Source organism: Vombatus ursinus, unplaced genomic scaffold, assembly GCF_900497805.2.
Source record: "Vombatus ursinus unplaced genomic scaffold, bare-nosed wombat genome assembly UNPS02000577.1, whole genome shotgun sequence".
Classification (NCBI taxonomy): Eukaryota; Metazoa; Chordata; class Mammalia; order Diprotodontia; family Vombatidae; genus Vombatus; species Vombatus ursinus.
Window position 1 is genome coordinate 24,754,580 of NW_020940355.1, and position 16,979 is coordinate 24,771,558.

The following is a 16,979-nucleotide window of genomic DNA, read 5'->3' on the forward strand; positions in this document are numbered from 1 at the left end:
CATAGTAGGAGCTAAATAAATGCATATTCCCTATCTCCACCTCAAAGACTACTTTGTCTAACCTTTGTTTTAATAAGAATCTCTTCTAGTTTTTGCCACATTGAGGGAAAACTCACTCCTTTCCAAGGCAGCCTTATCTATTTTTGGGTAGATTTAAAAGTTAAGGGAGTTTTCCCTTAAATCACTCTGCAATCTTTTTCTCTGCAACTTCCATCCCTGGATTCTAGTTCTACCTTCTGGAACCAAGAACAAGGCCTCTTCCACATGCCAGCTCTTCCAGTTCCTAAGGACTAGTATCATGGCCCCCTTAATTCTTCTCTTTTCCAAGTTAAATTATTTCCTTCAAGAGATGCTTAAGTTTATATCTCAATTTCCTGTACCATCCTGGCTATCCTTCTCTGGACACCCTCCACTTCATTAATATCCCTAAAATGAGGCCCCTAGATCTGAACACAATACCCAAACTCTATCCTAAGCATAATGGTAGATTATCTGATGTTACTTACATTCTAAGCTCTTAATTGTACCGACCAACTGAGCCAAAGTTTTCTTTTTGTACCTCCAGATCTGGGAATGAGAATAACAATACAAATGTTATCTGGATCATTTCTTTGTGCTTTAAAATTTTTTTAATTTATTTTATTTTTAATTTATGGAATAAAACAAGCATTTCTATAACATAGTAAACTGAAAATCTATTAGGTACAACTTGCTATTCCTTTTAAATATATAATAAAGTTATCATGTAAATTTTTTTTCCTTTTTTTTCTTCCACCTAGATGGCTACCATTAGACAAATATGTATATATATGTAGAATCATTCTATACATACTTCTACTTATCAGTTCTTTCTCTGGATGCAGATAATGTCTTCTTTCATATGTCCTTTGTAGTTAATTTGGGTATTTATAATAGTCATAATGGATTCAAAGTTGTTCTTAAATGAATATTGCCATTATTATATATAATGCTCTCTTGATTCTGCTCATTTTTTTGTGCTTTTGCTTGATTTACTCTGAAAATCATGGAAACTTGAATTCCTTCAGAATCCAGATTCATTAAGTAATTACCAGGGTCATGTGTTAATGGATTTTAAGTTCTCTCTTTAGAGACAGGGACTGCTTCTTTTATTGTTTTTGTATTCCTAGCACTTGCTACAGTGCCCGGCAAATAGTAGGAGCTTAATAAATATTTGTTGGATCAAACTTAATTAGAGTCTAATAGATTACCTCTGAACAAGGTATGCCTAAGTCATACCTTCATTGAGGTCCTTTCCCTCCTTTGAATAATATTTCTTTCTAGAAAAGACCATAGCAGAAGATACAAGGGGATAATCAGGAAAGAGAAACTTACTAGAGAGCTGAGTAGTAAAAAGTAAGGAATTCCCTCGCAGATTTGGAAATGCTATCCCACTTCTCCCCATCCACAAAAAAGAAAGGAAAAAAATAGAGGAAGAGATCAAAAACATGTTTTCAAAGATTATTTGGAGAAGGGGAGAAACTGGTGCTTTATCTACTGACTGAAAAGCCTCACTAACCTTATTACTGCCCTGTTGCCCTAGAATCCTGGAACCTACCCACACTCTGCTATCATTAGGTTAGACTTGTGAACATTCCTAGATGAGCCCCACCTACCACCATCCCTGACAATGTGGGTGGGGGGGTCAGAGTTATTAAGGCCTTCTCTCACTCACTCTACATACTGGCCTAGGCCCACCTGTCTGAAGCCTTGCCCTTTAAAAAAGGCCTAGTCAGACAGGGACAACTATTCTCTTTAAGCCCAGGAATCTGATTCCTATCCCAGAAGCCTGAACTATGGAGATAAATTTACCCCAGGGGATCAGGAATTCCCCAGGCTGCCTTAAGCCATCTTGGTTCCTACAGTAAGGCATCAGAGTGGCTGCTCCTCAGCCCTGTCCCTGCCCCTTCCCCTCTCCCCACAGCTTAAGGCCAGAGGCTTGAGTTAGGAGAGCCAGGGGCAGAACAATTCAGTGATTCCTCATGCCACAGCTCCACCCCTTCCCAGAAGAGTACTTAGCTAGGAGTCACATTTTAAAAAAATCAAATTTCATAACTTCCAAATATGACTATAAATATGCCTTTCATAACTTCCAAAACCCCTCTGTACTCATCTAAGCCTGAATATCTCCCATCATTTTCCTCCCTTGGTGTTCCCCCCTACCAATCCCTAGGGAAGAAAACTTCTCCTTCATTCTGTCTTCTTGATGCTTGACCTCTCTCTCCTTCAGCCCCTTCTATACCAACCAGGGGCAGAAGCTTTCATCCTCCTTTGGCCCCATCCACCTTGGGCCAGGTGGTGCCAAGAAGCCTTTCCTTATTTCAATCCCATCAAAATAAAGCTTCAGCTTTGTCCATAATGGTTACTGTGGAAGGGAAGAAGAACCCCTCTATCCTGTCAGCCCTTTCACTGTGTCTTCAGGGGACCCTTCTATCCTGTCTCACCCTCCTATTCAAAACCCTCCTCCTAGTATACTACTCCTGTACCAGCAGCTCCAGCTTACAATGAGATCAGACCAGTTTGTTATCCCTGCACAAAAAATATTGAGTGATACATTTTAAAAAATTTAATACAATAAAGAAATTCTCCAACATAAAAGGCCTAAGGGATAAAATAATTCCAGAAATAAAAGTTGAAACATTTATGGATGAGACAGGAGAAGTTCCATATGATAAATTAAGTTGGATAATAGTATACTGAAGGAATTAAAGGAGTTTCAACTAATTAAAAAACACACATGAGGAAAAATAAAAGAACAATTAGGAAAAATATAAAATTACATTTAAGGACAAAGAATATTAATAGGATGGGGACAGAGATCTGACCTGAGATTTCATTGACCAGGAAATTCCCAGATGAGGAAACTCCCTCTACCAAAACAGGGTCTCTAATTTATAGTCGTAGAGGGTTACTAGAGTACTGAAATGTTAAGCGACTTGTCCTGGATCACAAAATAAAGGAGGATCTAAATAAGTGGATCTAAATAAGGACATTCAGTGTTCTTAGGTCAGGTTAATACAGTAAAAATGACAATACATAAATTAATGTATATGTTTAATTCAGTATTCATCAAAATACAGACTGATTTCTTTATGGAACTAGACAAAATCACCAAATTTATATAGAAAAAAACAATCAGATAAGAATATTATGGATTACACTGAAGAAAAAAGGTGATGAAGGAGGTCTAGGATTCATTCACTTGCTAAATCATAAAGCATTTTTTATCCATCTACCATGTATCAGGCACTATACTAACTGTCAGGGATACAAATAGAAAATATGTAACAATTACTAGCCTCATGGAGTTTACTTTCTATCGAGGAAAATAACCAATGCACATATAAGTAAACATAAAATAAAGTAATTTCAAGGGAAAGAAAGGGAGACACTTGTAGCTGGGAGGGCAGTGACTAGGAAACACCCTATAGAGGACGTTGGCACTTGGGTTTTATGGAAGTTAGGGAGTCTAAAAGGTTGAAGTAAGGAAGGAATATGTTCTAGGTAGACTAGTGGCAATGGGAAAATCACAGTTTTTTGATTAGGGGTCAGTTCTGTGCTTTAGGAATATCATTTTGACAACTATGTAGACATCAGAGTCTTGAGGCTTGCTGATTCAGCTCTCTGCCTCTGAGTTGCCCATCATGGTCCAACAGAGCACCTGGAGCTCCTAGCACTGTTTTGTATTAGGGCAACCAAAAAGTGAAATCAAAAGCCTGAGCCTTTATTTTCCTGAGCCAATCAAGTCTTAAGGATGGTTTCAATGTCTTTTAAGAAAACAAAACCCAACAACAACAACAAAAAACCAGCTTAACTTGCATGGATGTTGGGGGGGGGGGTAATTAGGATATTGCTCTCACCATAGCTGTCAAGTATGCCCAAGTATCCAGGGAAACCATTCTTTCGAGGAATGTACCAGACACCCCCACCAACTGCCACCCATAGGGCAGGCAAGCCAGCCTAGCTGAAGCCACAGGGATCCCTGAGGAAAAACAGGATACAGCATGTACCAGGTATGCCAAACCACCACTGCCACGACCACTATCTCCCTGAGAACCCTGATGAAATCATTCCAAGACCTGAACCCAACAGCCTTTGAAATAGCAATGTTTCCAGTCAAGTGCCCACCGCCATCATCCTGTAAAGTAATGTCTATATGTAGATGCAGCTTGGCCATGGCACTGCAGGTGCTGTGGCCACAGTTACTGAAAACTCAGAAAAGAGTTTTTGCCACCAAAAGTCCCTGGCAAAATTACATCAGAAAATGATGTAATTTTATCAGTGTAACTGACATTAAAGAAGAGGCATCACCATTTGTTTTGCCTCTGGACCCTAAGGACAGTGGGACCTTTCTCTCTGACTTGCAGTTGAAACCTTCCATATAGATTGTCTCTTTCCAACATTACAATGTGAGCTCTTTGAGAGTTAGGACTGTCTTACCTTTCTATTTCTATCTCCAAGGCTTAACACAGTGCTTTGCATGGAGTAAGTGTTTAATAAATGTTACATTCATTCATTCATTCATTCATTCATGATCTCCCTTTGTCCAAAACACCAAGGGAGATTGTCCAACACATCCCAGACACAATTCATTCTTTCCCCTAAACGCTTTCCTCTTCCTGACTTTTCTCTTATTGATGAGGGCGCCACCATCCTCCCAGTTACCCAGGCTCACAACTATGACGTCATCTTTGACTTTTCATTCTCATCTCACATATCCTTTCTATTGTCACATCTATATCCAATCACTTGCCTTCTTAATGAAGGGGATGGAGAAGGATGGAGGAAGAATTTGGAACTCAAAATTTTAAAAAATAAATGTTTAAAAAATTTTACATTAAATTAAGAAAATAGTTTTAAAAAAAGAAAGAAATGACAAGCAAGATGCTTTCAGAAAAACCTGGAAAGACTTATATGAACTGATGCACAGTAAGCAGAACCAGTAGAACAGTGTACACAGTAACAGCAATATTGTACTATGATCAGCTGTGAATGGCTTGGCTATTCTCAGAAATACAATGATCAAAGACAATTCCAAAGGATTCATAATGAAAATGCTATCTACTTCCGGAGAAATAACTGAGAGAGTCAAAGCAGATTGATGCATATTTTTTTTAAACTTTATTTTTCTTGAGGTTGTTTTTTTTTTGTCTGTGTTTTCTTTTACAACATGACTAATATGGAAATGTTTTGCATAACTGCACATGTATAATCTATATCAAATTGTTTGTCTTCTCAATGAAGGGGGATGGGAAGGAGAGAGAAGAAATTCGGAACTCAAAATTTTACAGAACAAATGTTAAAAATTGTTTTTACATGTAATTAGAAAAAAAGTTTTTAAATGAGCATAGCCCAGAATGAAACGTAATAATAAGGAAGTAAGCAAAAAAAAAAAAGTTATTAAGCACCTTCTCTATGTCAGGTACTGTGCTAAGCACTTAACAAACATTATCTCATTTGATCTTCACAACTCTCCTGGAGTTGGTGCTATTATTATCCCCATTTTACGTATAGGGAAACTAAAGCAGACAAAGGGACTTGCCCAGAGTTACACAACAAATAAGTGTCTGAGGCCAAATTTGAACTCAGGTCTCCCTGACTCCAGGCCCAGCATTCTCTCCACTGTCATTTAGCTGCCTCTAGGCAGGGAATTTTTAACTGGAAAGGACTAATCCAATATGATTCAAAGCAATCCAATAAGCATGTATTATGTGTCTAACCACGTGCACGGCACTGCGCTAGCTACTTCAGATAAAAAGACAAAATGAAAACCTAATTCTTTCTATCAAAGACTTTACATTTTACTAAGGGGCTACACCAGGTAGAGAGATAAACATATACCTAAGTCTTTGAGTAGGGAGTGAGTACTAGCAACCAGGGGAATCAGGAAAGGTTTCCAGCAGAAGGCAGCACAGGGAGTGAACCCTGAAGAAAGCCAGAGGGTCTAAGAAACAGAAATGAGGAATGAGTGCATTCTAGGCATGGGGAGGCAGAAGATGAAATAATGAGTTTAGTGAAGAGCAGGCAGGTCACTCTGGCTGAGATGTAGAGTGCATAAGGAAGAATAATGTGGTGAGCAGTGGATGGAGAGAACACTAAACCTGGAGTCAGGAAGACCTGAGTTCCCATCCTGATTATATGACCCTGGGCAAGCCACATAAGCCCTCTCAACCTCAGTTTCCTCATTTGTAAGGGGGATAATAACAACACCTACCTTACAAAGCTGTTGACAGGTAGGTAGCTCAGTGGATAAGAGTGCAAGGCCTGGAGTCAGGAAGACCTGAGTTCAAACCTGGTCTCAGACATTTACTAACTGTGTGACCCTGGACAAGTCACTTGCTTGACAATGAAATCATTAGTTTCCTGAGTCTGCTACCGCTAAGTTTTATACATCAAATTGCCCATTTGCCATACTTGTTCATTGTGTAGGACACTGGGGTATGCTGTCATCAAAGACTATGTTTCAAGGGGTTCCTAAGAAAGAATTTATAAATATCACATTTCTACCTTGTTTTCTGGGGAAAGATAGTAGAAGATCTTGAACACTAGGCTAAGTAGTATCTTTTAGGAAACAGGTAGTTATTGAAGGTGTTTTAGCAGGGAAATATCGTGATCAAGAAAGATTAATCGAGTGATTTGAGAAAATAATCTGGGAACAGTGTTCAAGATGATTTACAAGGGACTGTAGAAGTAGAAGTAATAGAAGCAGACCAACAATTTAGGAGGCTACTAAAATAATAAAGGTATGTGGAAATTCAGTCCTTATCTACGCTTATGGCATTGGGAACAGTGGGTTAGTGTCCCAATTTTCCCACATCCCCTCCAATATTTGTCACTTTCCTTTTGTCATATTAGACAACCTGATAGGTGTGGGGTGGTACCTCAGAGTTATGTTAATTTGCATTTCTCTAATCAATAGTGACTTAGAGTATTTTTTTCACATTACGGTTTTTAGTTTTTTAAAGTTTTTTAAAGTTTTTAGTTTTTTAAATGAAAGGCATATCATAAAAATACTGCAAGTCAAGAATTTAAAATCAGTAAGCATTTGCTTTGTCCAACCCCCTAATCTCAACTTCTGCCTTGTAATGACTGTTGCTTTTTAGGGCTTGGAAGACCTCCACAGAATTTTGCGAAATGATGAATTTGCCCCCAGATTACTAAATAAGGATCCTCTGATTGCTACATTTATGATTTAAATTAATGAGATAGCATGGTATAACAAAGAGCACAGGACATTAGAGTGAAATGATCATGGGTTCTTCTGTGTCCTCTGCCACTTATTAGCTAACTGACCATGGGGCAGTCACCTAACCACATTGAGTCTTGTTTTCTTAATCATATAAAACGAGACTAATAATATTTGTACTACCTGTCTCCCAAGTTTGTTGTAAGGATCAAATAAGTAAAATGTTGCATATATGGATATAAGAGTCTTGGAATAACAGAAGACTGAACATTGAAAATTTGCTCCCTTCCTCATGAGTGGGAATAAATGAATGAAAGGAAGGAAGGAAGAAGTAAAGAAGGAAAGGACAGAGAGAGAGAGGGAGGAAGGGAAGGAAAAAAGGAAGGAGAGAAGGAAGGAAGGAAAAAAGAGGAAGAAGGGAAGGAGAGAAGGAAGGAAGGGCATTTATAAGCACTTACTATATGCCAGGACCTGTTTAAAACACAAACAAGGAAGGCAGTCTCTGCCCTTAGGAGCTCACATTCTAATAGGAGAAGATAACACATACAGAGTAGTGGCTGGGAAAGGTGTTTTGGTCTGGGAAGTCACAGGGATGGTAAATGGAGTAATAAACATTTCCCTTCCAGGAATGAGATTGTTGAATTGATTACTGTTCTTAACCTAGTTAGAAATTAAATTAGACTGCTCTCCTTTATATAAAAATTCCAAATTCCAAAGTTCAGTAGCATGTCTCTCTAGAAGCAACTGTTCTCTTGTCAGTGCAAAATGAGTTGCTAGCTTCAAAGGGCTTAGACCTACTTACTACTTGTGTAAAGATTTCTGCCCCTATGAAAACAATGCTCCAAAGGGCTCTAGAAGCTACCATGCCAAAAATAGGATAAATGTGCTCTGAGATTTGCAAGTCACGTGACACAGACATATAGAGCTTTTTCTTCTGCTCTTGAGAATCTAATTAAGAGATACAGGAAGGCAGACTTTGATATCATTACTATCGATGAAAATAAGATAGAGACTGGACCTGTGCTTTCATTGGACTAGGGAGTTCCAGGATGAGGGATCTCCCTCCATCAGTATAAGTAAGCACCCTTCTCTCCAATTTATAATCTTTGAAAATTGCCTAGAGCACTGAAAAGTTTGTGACTTGACCAGTCACACAGACAGTATGTAGGTACATGTTGGAGGTAGGGCTTGAACTTGAGTATTCCTGGCTCCAAGGCCAGTTCTGTGTCTATTATTCCAAGGTACCTCTCTAAGCAATGAAATAAGAGTATAAATATCAATTGTTTCCTTAATTGCTGAAGGAAAGAAGAATGGAGGTTCAAGAGGTACAACATGTGAGAAGCATTTGTAACTGAAACCCACATGATCTTAAAACAGATTGGGGATGCTTGGTTAAACCTCTGAATGCCAATGAAATGAATTCAAAGCCACTCCTTCAGGACTGAACATCAGTATGACATGAATTCTATATATGTATGGCAGTAAGTTGACAGTTGTGTATGAGCCTGTAGAAAAGATTAGGATCTAAAAGGCAGTAGTTCTATAGCTTAATATCTTAACTAACCCCTTGTCTAAATGAAGCATTCTACCAAATGTATCTCATTTACTACCGTGACCTTTAAAAATGCCCATATGGAATACACAGTATTTACCTTCTGAAGGATAACACTAAATAGCTGCTCCCCAGTTTGGAAGTGGTCATCTTTGAGTAAGCTCAGCCAGTAAGATATGGGTTCATTTATTCATGCCCCAAATGTTTACTGAGAGCAGGACTTTTTTTCCTTTCAATTTTCAACCTTCCATAATTCTCAAGCACTATGGAAGATACAAGGATGAGTAAGATACAGTTTCTGCCCTCCACTGGCATGTCAGATTCATGCTATTTGGTAGCCAGAGATTACTCTAGCAAAGCATTTTGTAAATGTTTGTCCCTGGTCACAAAGGGAAGTTGCCCACAGAAATGTGTATCCACTTCTGCAAATGTGCTTCACCACTTTTGCCTGAAAGATAGTTAAAACATATGCTTAATAGAACTAGGAAAACAGTATACACAAAGACGGCAAGAATAGAAATGGAAAAAACAAAAAAACAAAGACCACAAAACAACCAAAATAGAATGATGTGAAATTATAAAGACCAAGCTTGGCACCAGAAAGAAAATCTATGAGAAAATATCCACCCTTTGCCCCACTTCTTTGAAGAGGTAGGGGATTATGATTGTGGAAAATTGCATATAATGCCAGAATCCCCCCCCCACATGTGGCGATTGATCTTGCTAAAAAAAATTCCTCTTTTAAAAACTATTTTTAGGGGCAGCTAGGTGGCACCGTGGATAGATCACCGGCCCTGGATTCAGGAGGACCTGAGTTCAAATCCAGCCTCAGACACATAACACTTACTAGCTGTGTGACTCTGGGCAAGTCACTTAACCCCATTGCCTAACCAAAAAAAACCAAAAAACTTTTTATAAGGGATAGTTTTCTAAGAAGGGAAAGGGAGATACAGAAGGAAACAGAGACAATATAAAAACAAAAGATAGCAATAAAATCTATTTTAAAAAAGGAAAATAAAGAAAAAATGCATGCTTTACTTATGGGAGGTCAGTAATGTTATCTCTGCATACCAAAAAATAATATTGTTTTATTATGGAGAGCAGAATCAAGAAAGAGGGAGAAATAGAGATACAAAAGGGGAAAGGAAGGGAAGGAGGAGAAAAACAGGAAGAAAGAACCATAGATCACTCAGGATAGAAAAAAATCATTTAAAAACTTCGTATGCCCAATGTTTTATTATTCCTCATTTCCTTATACTTTCAATTTCAGTCTTACATTTGTATAACAGGCAACACTTCCTCCTTCTCAATACACCATGAAAATTATCTATAACCACAAGTCGTCAACAAGCCCTTGCCTACAAGATCTAGTCAATGTCAAGCTGATACAAACTCGGAACAAAGTTTTTATTAGTATGTATCCAAGACCCTTGTTTAAATTCTAACACTCAGAGCAAAACTTTGAAAACAAGTTTTTTTCCAGGCTACCATTCTAAGAAAATTCTTATCTTGTTCTCTTCGGGGACCCCTCTTTTTGTTGGACCCCTAACTCTACAGGGACTGCTGACCAGTACTTAGACTTGACAAATAACTGCCTTCTGTTAAGTTTTTTTTTTAAACAATCATTTTATTCCTTTCATGCAACTTTACCCAATACATTGTTATTTTAGTGTTTAGAACCACATGGTAAAGTTGTTACTATGTGGTGTTCAGAACTTTACCAAAACACTTCCATTTAATTTTACCAGCCTGGTTCCTTTTTTTTGTCAACTGGGGAATAGTAGAAATGAACTACACATCTAAATTTAATTTTATTTTGGGATTGGCTATGATCATAACACCCAGGGTCATCCCTACTGAAGATTTCAGGGGCCTGAGATAAATCATATCCTTCCATACTCAGCATTTTTATACAGGTAAAATTGGATTTAAATGATCATAGAAAGACGGGGAGATAAACCAACCTGGAAATACAAAGCTTTGATAGACAAAGGGAAGTCTAGTATGTTTTAATCTGATCATATCTGGAGTATTAAGTTGAATTATAGATAACATATTTTAAAAGAGATTGACAAGCTAGAAAAAGCACGGCAACTAGGATGGCTAGGGGGAGATAATGCTATATGAGTATTGATTAAAGAAGCTGGAGATGTTTAGCTTGGGGAAGAGAAAACTTAGTGTGGATAGAGTTGAGGCATGTTTTTAAGTATTTGAAGGGTGGTCAGGGAGAAGAGGGATTAAACTTGGTCTGTGAAATGCCAGAAGGCAAAACTAGGAGCAATGGATAAAAGTTCTAAAGAGAAAGATTTAGGATGGAAGTAAAAAAGAAAAAAAAACAAAACACGATTTTCTAAACATTAGAGTTATACCAAAGTGGAACAGGCTGCCTTAGCAGAGAGCAGTAAGCCCTTACTAGAGACCTTCAAGTGACAACCAGTTAGGAATGTTATAAGAAAGAATTCTTATTTGTAGTATGGAGGCTATAATAGGATCAAGGACAAGAATCTAGGACGTCAGATTAGGCCCTGAAAAGACCTCAGAGGACATCTAGTCTAATGTATTTATTTTACACATGGTAAAACTGAAGCCCAGGGAGGTTAAGAGATTTGCAGAAGGTATCGCAGTTAGTGTCAGAAGACATGGGTTGGACTAGATGACACCTGAGTTTTCTTCCTATTTGGATTCTGTGATCCTGTTGATAATTTAATTTGTTGTTGTTCAGTCATTTTTCAGTCACATCTGACTCTTCATAACCCCATTTGAGGATTTTCTTGGCAAAGATAATAGAGCGGTTTGCCATTTCCTTCTCCAGCTCTCTTTACAGATGAGGAAACTGAGGCAAACAGGGTTAAGTGACTTGTCCAGGGTAACACAGCTAGTAAGTGTCTGAAGTCACATTTGAACTCAGAAGATGAGTCTTCCTGACTCCAGGCCCAGCACTCTATCCACTGTGCTACCTTGCTGCCCAAAATTATTTAATATAACATAATTAGAAAGCAATTAATAGTTATAATAGTTATGATAGTTATTGTTTTTACACACATTATCTCATTTGAGTCTCACAATAATTTTATGGAGTAGGTATGATCCCCTTTTTATAGATAAGGAAATAAAAATCAGAAAAATTAAGCAAATTGCCCAAAATAAGTGGTAGAGCCTGGACACAAAAGTTCAGGTCTTCTAACTCTTGTGTTTTTGCTCTTTCCATTTGGTGGTGCAGTGGATAGAGCACTGGATTCAGGAAGAACTGAGTTCAAATCCAGTCTCAGACACTTACTAGTTTTATCACCCTGGGTAAGTCACTTAATCTGTATTTGCCTCAGTTTCCTCATTTGTAAAATAGGGTCAATACTAGCATCTCTCAGAGTTGTGAGGATCAAATGAGATCATAATTGTGAAATACTTAGCATAGTGTGCCTGGCACATAGTAGGTGCTATAATAATTGTAAGGTATTATAATGCCACACTGCTTGTGTCAATACTTTATACATCAGGAATACATGCTCAGACCTTCAAGGACACTCCTTTCTTAAAATCTTTCATCGATAATTTTTTGTTTATAAATAGTTACTTATATTTTTGAAAGTGCAAGCTCCAAGGAACTATTTCATTTATTGTATTTAAAGCCCCAATACTTGGCACATAGTAGGCACTTATTAAATGCTTGCTGACTGCTTTGTTGATCCCTACCTCTCACTGTGGGCAAAGGGATAGGGATAAGTATCAGATCTATTATTTCACTGGAATAGGAAACTTCAGAGCGAGGAAACTGCATCTATCAATGCAGGTTAGCACCTTCTCTCCAACTTAGAATCTTGGAAATTCTTGTACAGGGTCACACATATGGTATGTGTCAGAGGAGAGACTCCCTGCTGCAATCCTATTTTCCTCAGCATCTCCATTTTGCAGATGAGGAAACTGGGGTGGGAAAGGACTAAGTGACTTGACCATGGTCACTCCAGGTATTCAGAAGTTCATTTGATACCTCTGCGCCCTAGTTTCTCCAACTGGCAAACAGAATAATAAGTGGGAAAGAACAGTGGTCTATGATCCTGTGAACCAAATAGGGCCAAAGATTCTAATTTGACTCATAACAACTTTGTCATAACTTTGATTGTTGAGTAAAACACTCTAAGTCAAAACTGCGGTAGAAATTCTATTGCTAATGCCACAATTTATTAAAATAGCCAATAGAACTTTAAACAATTATGTATCTCTCATACATAAATGGTGCAAAACAAGGCCAAGATAGTACACAGAAATAAAACAGTAATAACTCACTTTCCAAAAGCAAAATGTACTTACATGTAAGAGAAGAAAAGATCGGTTATATCAGAGCATCTATTTGATTTTTGCCTAAAGCCTACGCAGAGGCTATCTATCGGGATTGTGACTTACAAGCATTTAAGAACTAGCTTGGACTACACTTTCCGTCCCTCTCCTTCCTCTCTCCCCCCCCCCACCCCAACCTTCCCCCGACCATGAGAAACGAAGTCTCTACCCTTCCCACCCCACACCCATCCCTACTACCCACACATAACTTCTCTCTACTGATTCCTCTACTCAATAGGAAATGTCTTGGGACACCCACAGTGGGATTCGGTTGTTTTCTTCCCAAAGTCAAGTAGGATAATATGGTGTGGACAGCTTGCTCAGTCAACCCTGGGAGACATAGCTCTTCCATCTACACTTCTGTATTTTATCAACATAGTCTCATACATGTATTTCTATATATGTAGAGGAAGAAACCGAGACAGGCAGACACAGGCATAGAGACTGAGTTTCTGTTTATAAGTATTGACCCTCAGACGAGAGAACCCGGCTTTCTCAGACAAAGTCCCTCAGGCAAGGTCAAGTTCACGACCAGAGCGCTCAACAAAGCCTTTCCACCGAACAGATTAGACTATGGGCCGCCCCTCCTGTCCACCCGACCAAGACCACAGCTTTCCCACACAGTCCTGCTTCACCCCGGCTTCCAGGAAAGAGGGAGGCAACCGTCTAGGTAGAAGGACTGGGACGCACTTCGAGGGCTGTCGGGTTTGTCTTTCTGTCTGGTGACCTCCGAGGGGTCCCGGTCCAGATCAGGAAGGCAACAACGGCGCGGGATTTTGCAGAGAAATTCGCCATTAATGAATCCGTCAAGCAGGCTGAAACTGCGCAGTCGCAACTTGAGGAAAAGTTAGTTTCTTTTTCGGGGCAAAATAAACCTCTCCCCAGCCCAGAGCGAGAAGGAAGTGCTCGGGGGCGACCCCCGCCCCCAGCCCCGTCCATATAAACTCTGGGTTTGCAACCGCGGCAGAGGAGGGGGTCAAGCCCCAAAAAAGAGAGGAAGGGTCTGTAGGGCCTGGAGAGGCCCCAAAAAAGAGAGGAAGGGTCTGTAGGGCCTGGAGAGGCCCCTGAAAAGGCCGACCCTGATGCACGCACGTCCCGGGGGCGGCCGTCCTCCCGCCCCGCTCACCTGGCTCTTCCAAGGGTCCCGCGACTCGGTGACAGCTGGTGACAGCGGGGGGCGCCTGGCGGGGGGAAGGCTGGCCCGCCGGCAGAGCTCCCTCCAAGCCTGGGAGCCACTGACTATCGGCAGGGGAGACTGGGCTGGCCCGCGATAGACAACAGAACGTAGGAAAAAGAACAGGAAAACCGAAGGATGCGCCGCGCTTCCGCGAGTCAGACTGGGCTGAGCCCGCCCCGTTCCGACCTTTATAGAGCTGTCACCGTCATCATTGCAGACTCATAATCCCAGCTGGGTGTGGAACAGGAACGGATCTGGTTTACAAATCGGAAACACCTATTGCTAATGCCTTGTCAGACACAGAATTTATTTTCTTCGTGGTCCACCACTGAAAACAACACTGTAAAACGACATAGGTAAGTAGTATAAAATAAAGACCAAGAAGCTGGTAGTATACAGAAGTTAAAAAAAAAAAAAAAGTACACAGAAGTTAAAAAAAAAGTAGCCTTCTTTTACAAAAGTAAAATCCTCCTACCATGTAAGAGAAAAAGGAAATATGTCATTTATAGCAGAATGTCAGGGTGATTTTTGTCTAAATTAAATGTTCTAAACCTTTGTGCCATGTATTCCTTTGGCAAGCTAATGAGGAATGTGCACCCCTTCTCAGAATAGCATTTCTAAATGATAGAAAGAAATGTTGAGTTTCAGTTAGAAGTTAGTGAAAATCAAGATGCATTCTTCCCCTATCCAAGACCCCTTAAAGGTCCATGAAGAATCTCTGGTCTAAAGGTTAGATGGATGTAGAGGTGATCTCTTTACAAACCTCACAAATTCTGGCACAAACATTTTAGCTAACTTTACTGGTTACTACTACAATAACAACCAAAAAAAAAAAAAAAAAGGATTTGGGAACTGTATTGGACCATATGTCTTTTCCTCACCTGTCCGTGAAGTAAAATATTACAGAAATATGAATTTCCCTAATACTAATAATGTAATGATAATGTATGAGTTGCAGCTATTTCACGTAATGGTGAGAATATTAGCATTAAAGAGTGATGTCTGTTTCAAAGGGAAGTTTGTGGTCATTAAAATAACTGCAATTTCCCAATGGCAATCTAGCCTACTGTTTCTTCTTGTTCAGTCCTGGGTCTAGCTCATGGTCTCTTTGTAGTGTCTTTTCAAGATTTACATGTATGTATGTGTGTGTTGTGTACCTGTGTGCCACTGAGAAGATTTATCTTTGCCTAATAATGGAAATGGAATCCATTTGGACTCTAAATATCTGGTAATATACTATTGTATATTATGATAAATGATAATACAATAAATGATAATACAATAAAAACATGCTGTGAGAAAAAATTACAGGGCTTCTCTTTCATTTTTATTGAAATTTTAATTTTTTTTACTCTATTATAGTCTGGCTTCACTACCCTCTCAAGTAAAATTAAACCATAATAAAGATTTTAAAACAAGCACTATGTGCTTTCCTCTCAATTAATATACATTAAGCTGAAAACCTAGGACCTATTGTTTATACTTTTTAACTAGTTGAAAAACAATCAAAGAAAGCCCTATCCATTTGCCATAGATGCCCATATTGCTTTATTCAGCTCCTACTTCATAAATGAACCATGTACTATCCTTGTAGCTGGGAAAACCTACATCCCTAAAGCAGAGCTGCCTAAGCCTGACCTCAGGTAAAGTTCTTAAGGGCATACTTCTCTGCTTTCTGCAGACCAGCAGTTCAGAATTTAGTGTTTCAGTATTGAAAAGCAATTCACTCCATACCACATGTTATTTCCTTCCCATTGGAGGGGGCCACACTGCTTTGTTATGGGATGATGACACAGACCTAAACTTGCCGTACTAACTTTGAATCAGTTTTGAGTATGCAGATAGATGGATGTCTCTTCATCAACATTAGAAAGGGTTAGGGACTGGATCTGTGCTTCTGTTGCTATAGAAAATTACTAGATGAGCTTTATAGATCATTCCTACAATTGTATAGTCCAGCCTCTAACGGGAACAAAATAGCAGGTGGTATAGATCAAATTGCTTTTAAATACTGCAAAACTGAACTGTCTGTGTGCAGAAAGCAGAAGTAGGATGTTAAAAACTTTGCCCAGTGTCAGGGATAGTATACAGCTCAGCTTTAGGGATGTGGCTTTTCCCGACTTCAAGAATATCACATGGCTCATTTACGAAGTAGGTACTGAAAGAAGTCGTAAGGGTAGCTATGGAAAATAGATGTGGCTTTTTTTTTTTTTTTAGGTAGATAAGGGAACAACAGGTCATAGGTTTTCAGCTTAGGGGATAATAATTGAGAGAGATGAAAGCACACAGTGCTTGTTTTAAAATCCTTATTATGGTTCAATTTTACTTGAGAGGGTAGTAAAGTTAGACTATAATAGAGTAAAAAAATGAAAATTTCAATAAAAATGAGAAGAGAAGCTCTGTGCTTTTTTTCCCCCTCACCCCACTGTTTTTATTGTATCCACCGGATACTTAAGAGTCTAACTGAATTCCACTTCCATTACTAGTCAAAGATACATCTTCTCGGTAGCACATAAAATAACAGAGTATCTTGGTATATACTCTTTTCCAGTAATGTTTAAAAAACCATCTTGGCTCTGGAAAAGCCTTAATGCATAGGATTTAAAATCACTCTGCAAATATAAATATTAATTTTTTCCAAGGCCCTTCCACAAGTGCCTTGCTTAGTAATGACAATTAAGAACTTGAAAATTAGTTTTATCTTAATGCTACTT

The 16,979-nt window shown here is 38.9% G+C and overlaps 1 protein-coding gene and 1 long non-coding RNA gene across 5 annotated transcripts in view; one reads left to right on the plus strand and one right to left on the minus strand.

Annotated features, from left to right (window-relative positions):
• Window positions 1-14,396, minus strand: part of RIPK1 (receptor interacting serine/threonine kinase 1) — a 50,596-nt gene extending 36,200 nt beyond the window's left edge. The window contains exons 1-2 of one of the 4 annotated variants that reach the window (XM_027840935.1): window positions 14,215-14,396; window positions 507-567 (exon numbers count right to left, since the gene is read on the minus strand). The gene's annotated coding sequence lies outside the window, so the exon portion shown is untranslated. Of the gene's footprint in view, window positions 1-506; window positions 568-3,878; window positions 3,941-14,214 lie in introns of those variants that run through there. The other 3 variants (XM_027841007.1, XM_027841098.1, XM_027841164.1) reach the window with 3 other exon arrangements.
• A 156-nt stretch (window positions 14,397-14,552) lies between these two features.
• The window catches only part of LOC114027549, a 70,810-nt gene continuing 68,383 nt past the window's right edge, over window positions 14,553-16,979 (plus strand). The window contains exon 1 of the long non-coding RNA XR_003567275.1: window positions 14,553-14,621. This is a non-coding gene — a long non-coding RNA (uncharacterized LOC114027549). The remainder of the gene's footprint in view (window positions 14,622-16,979) is intronic.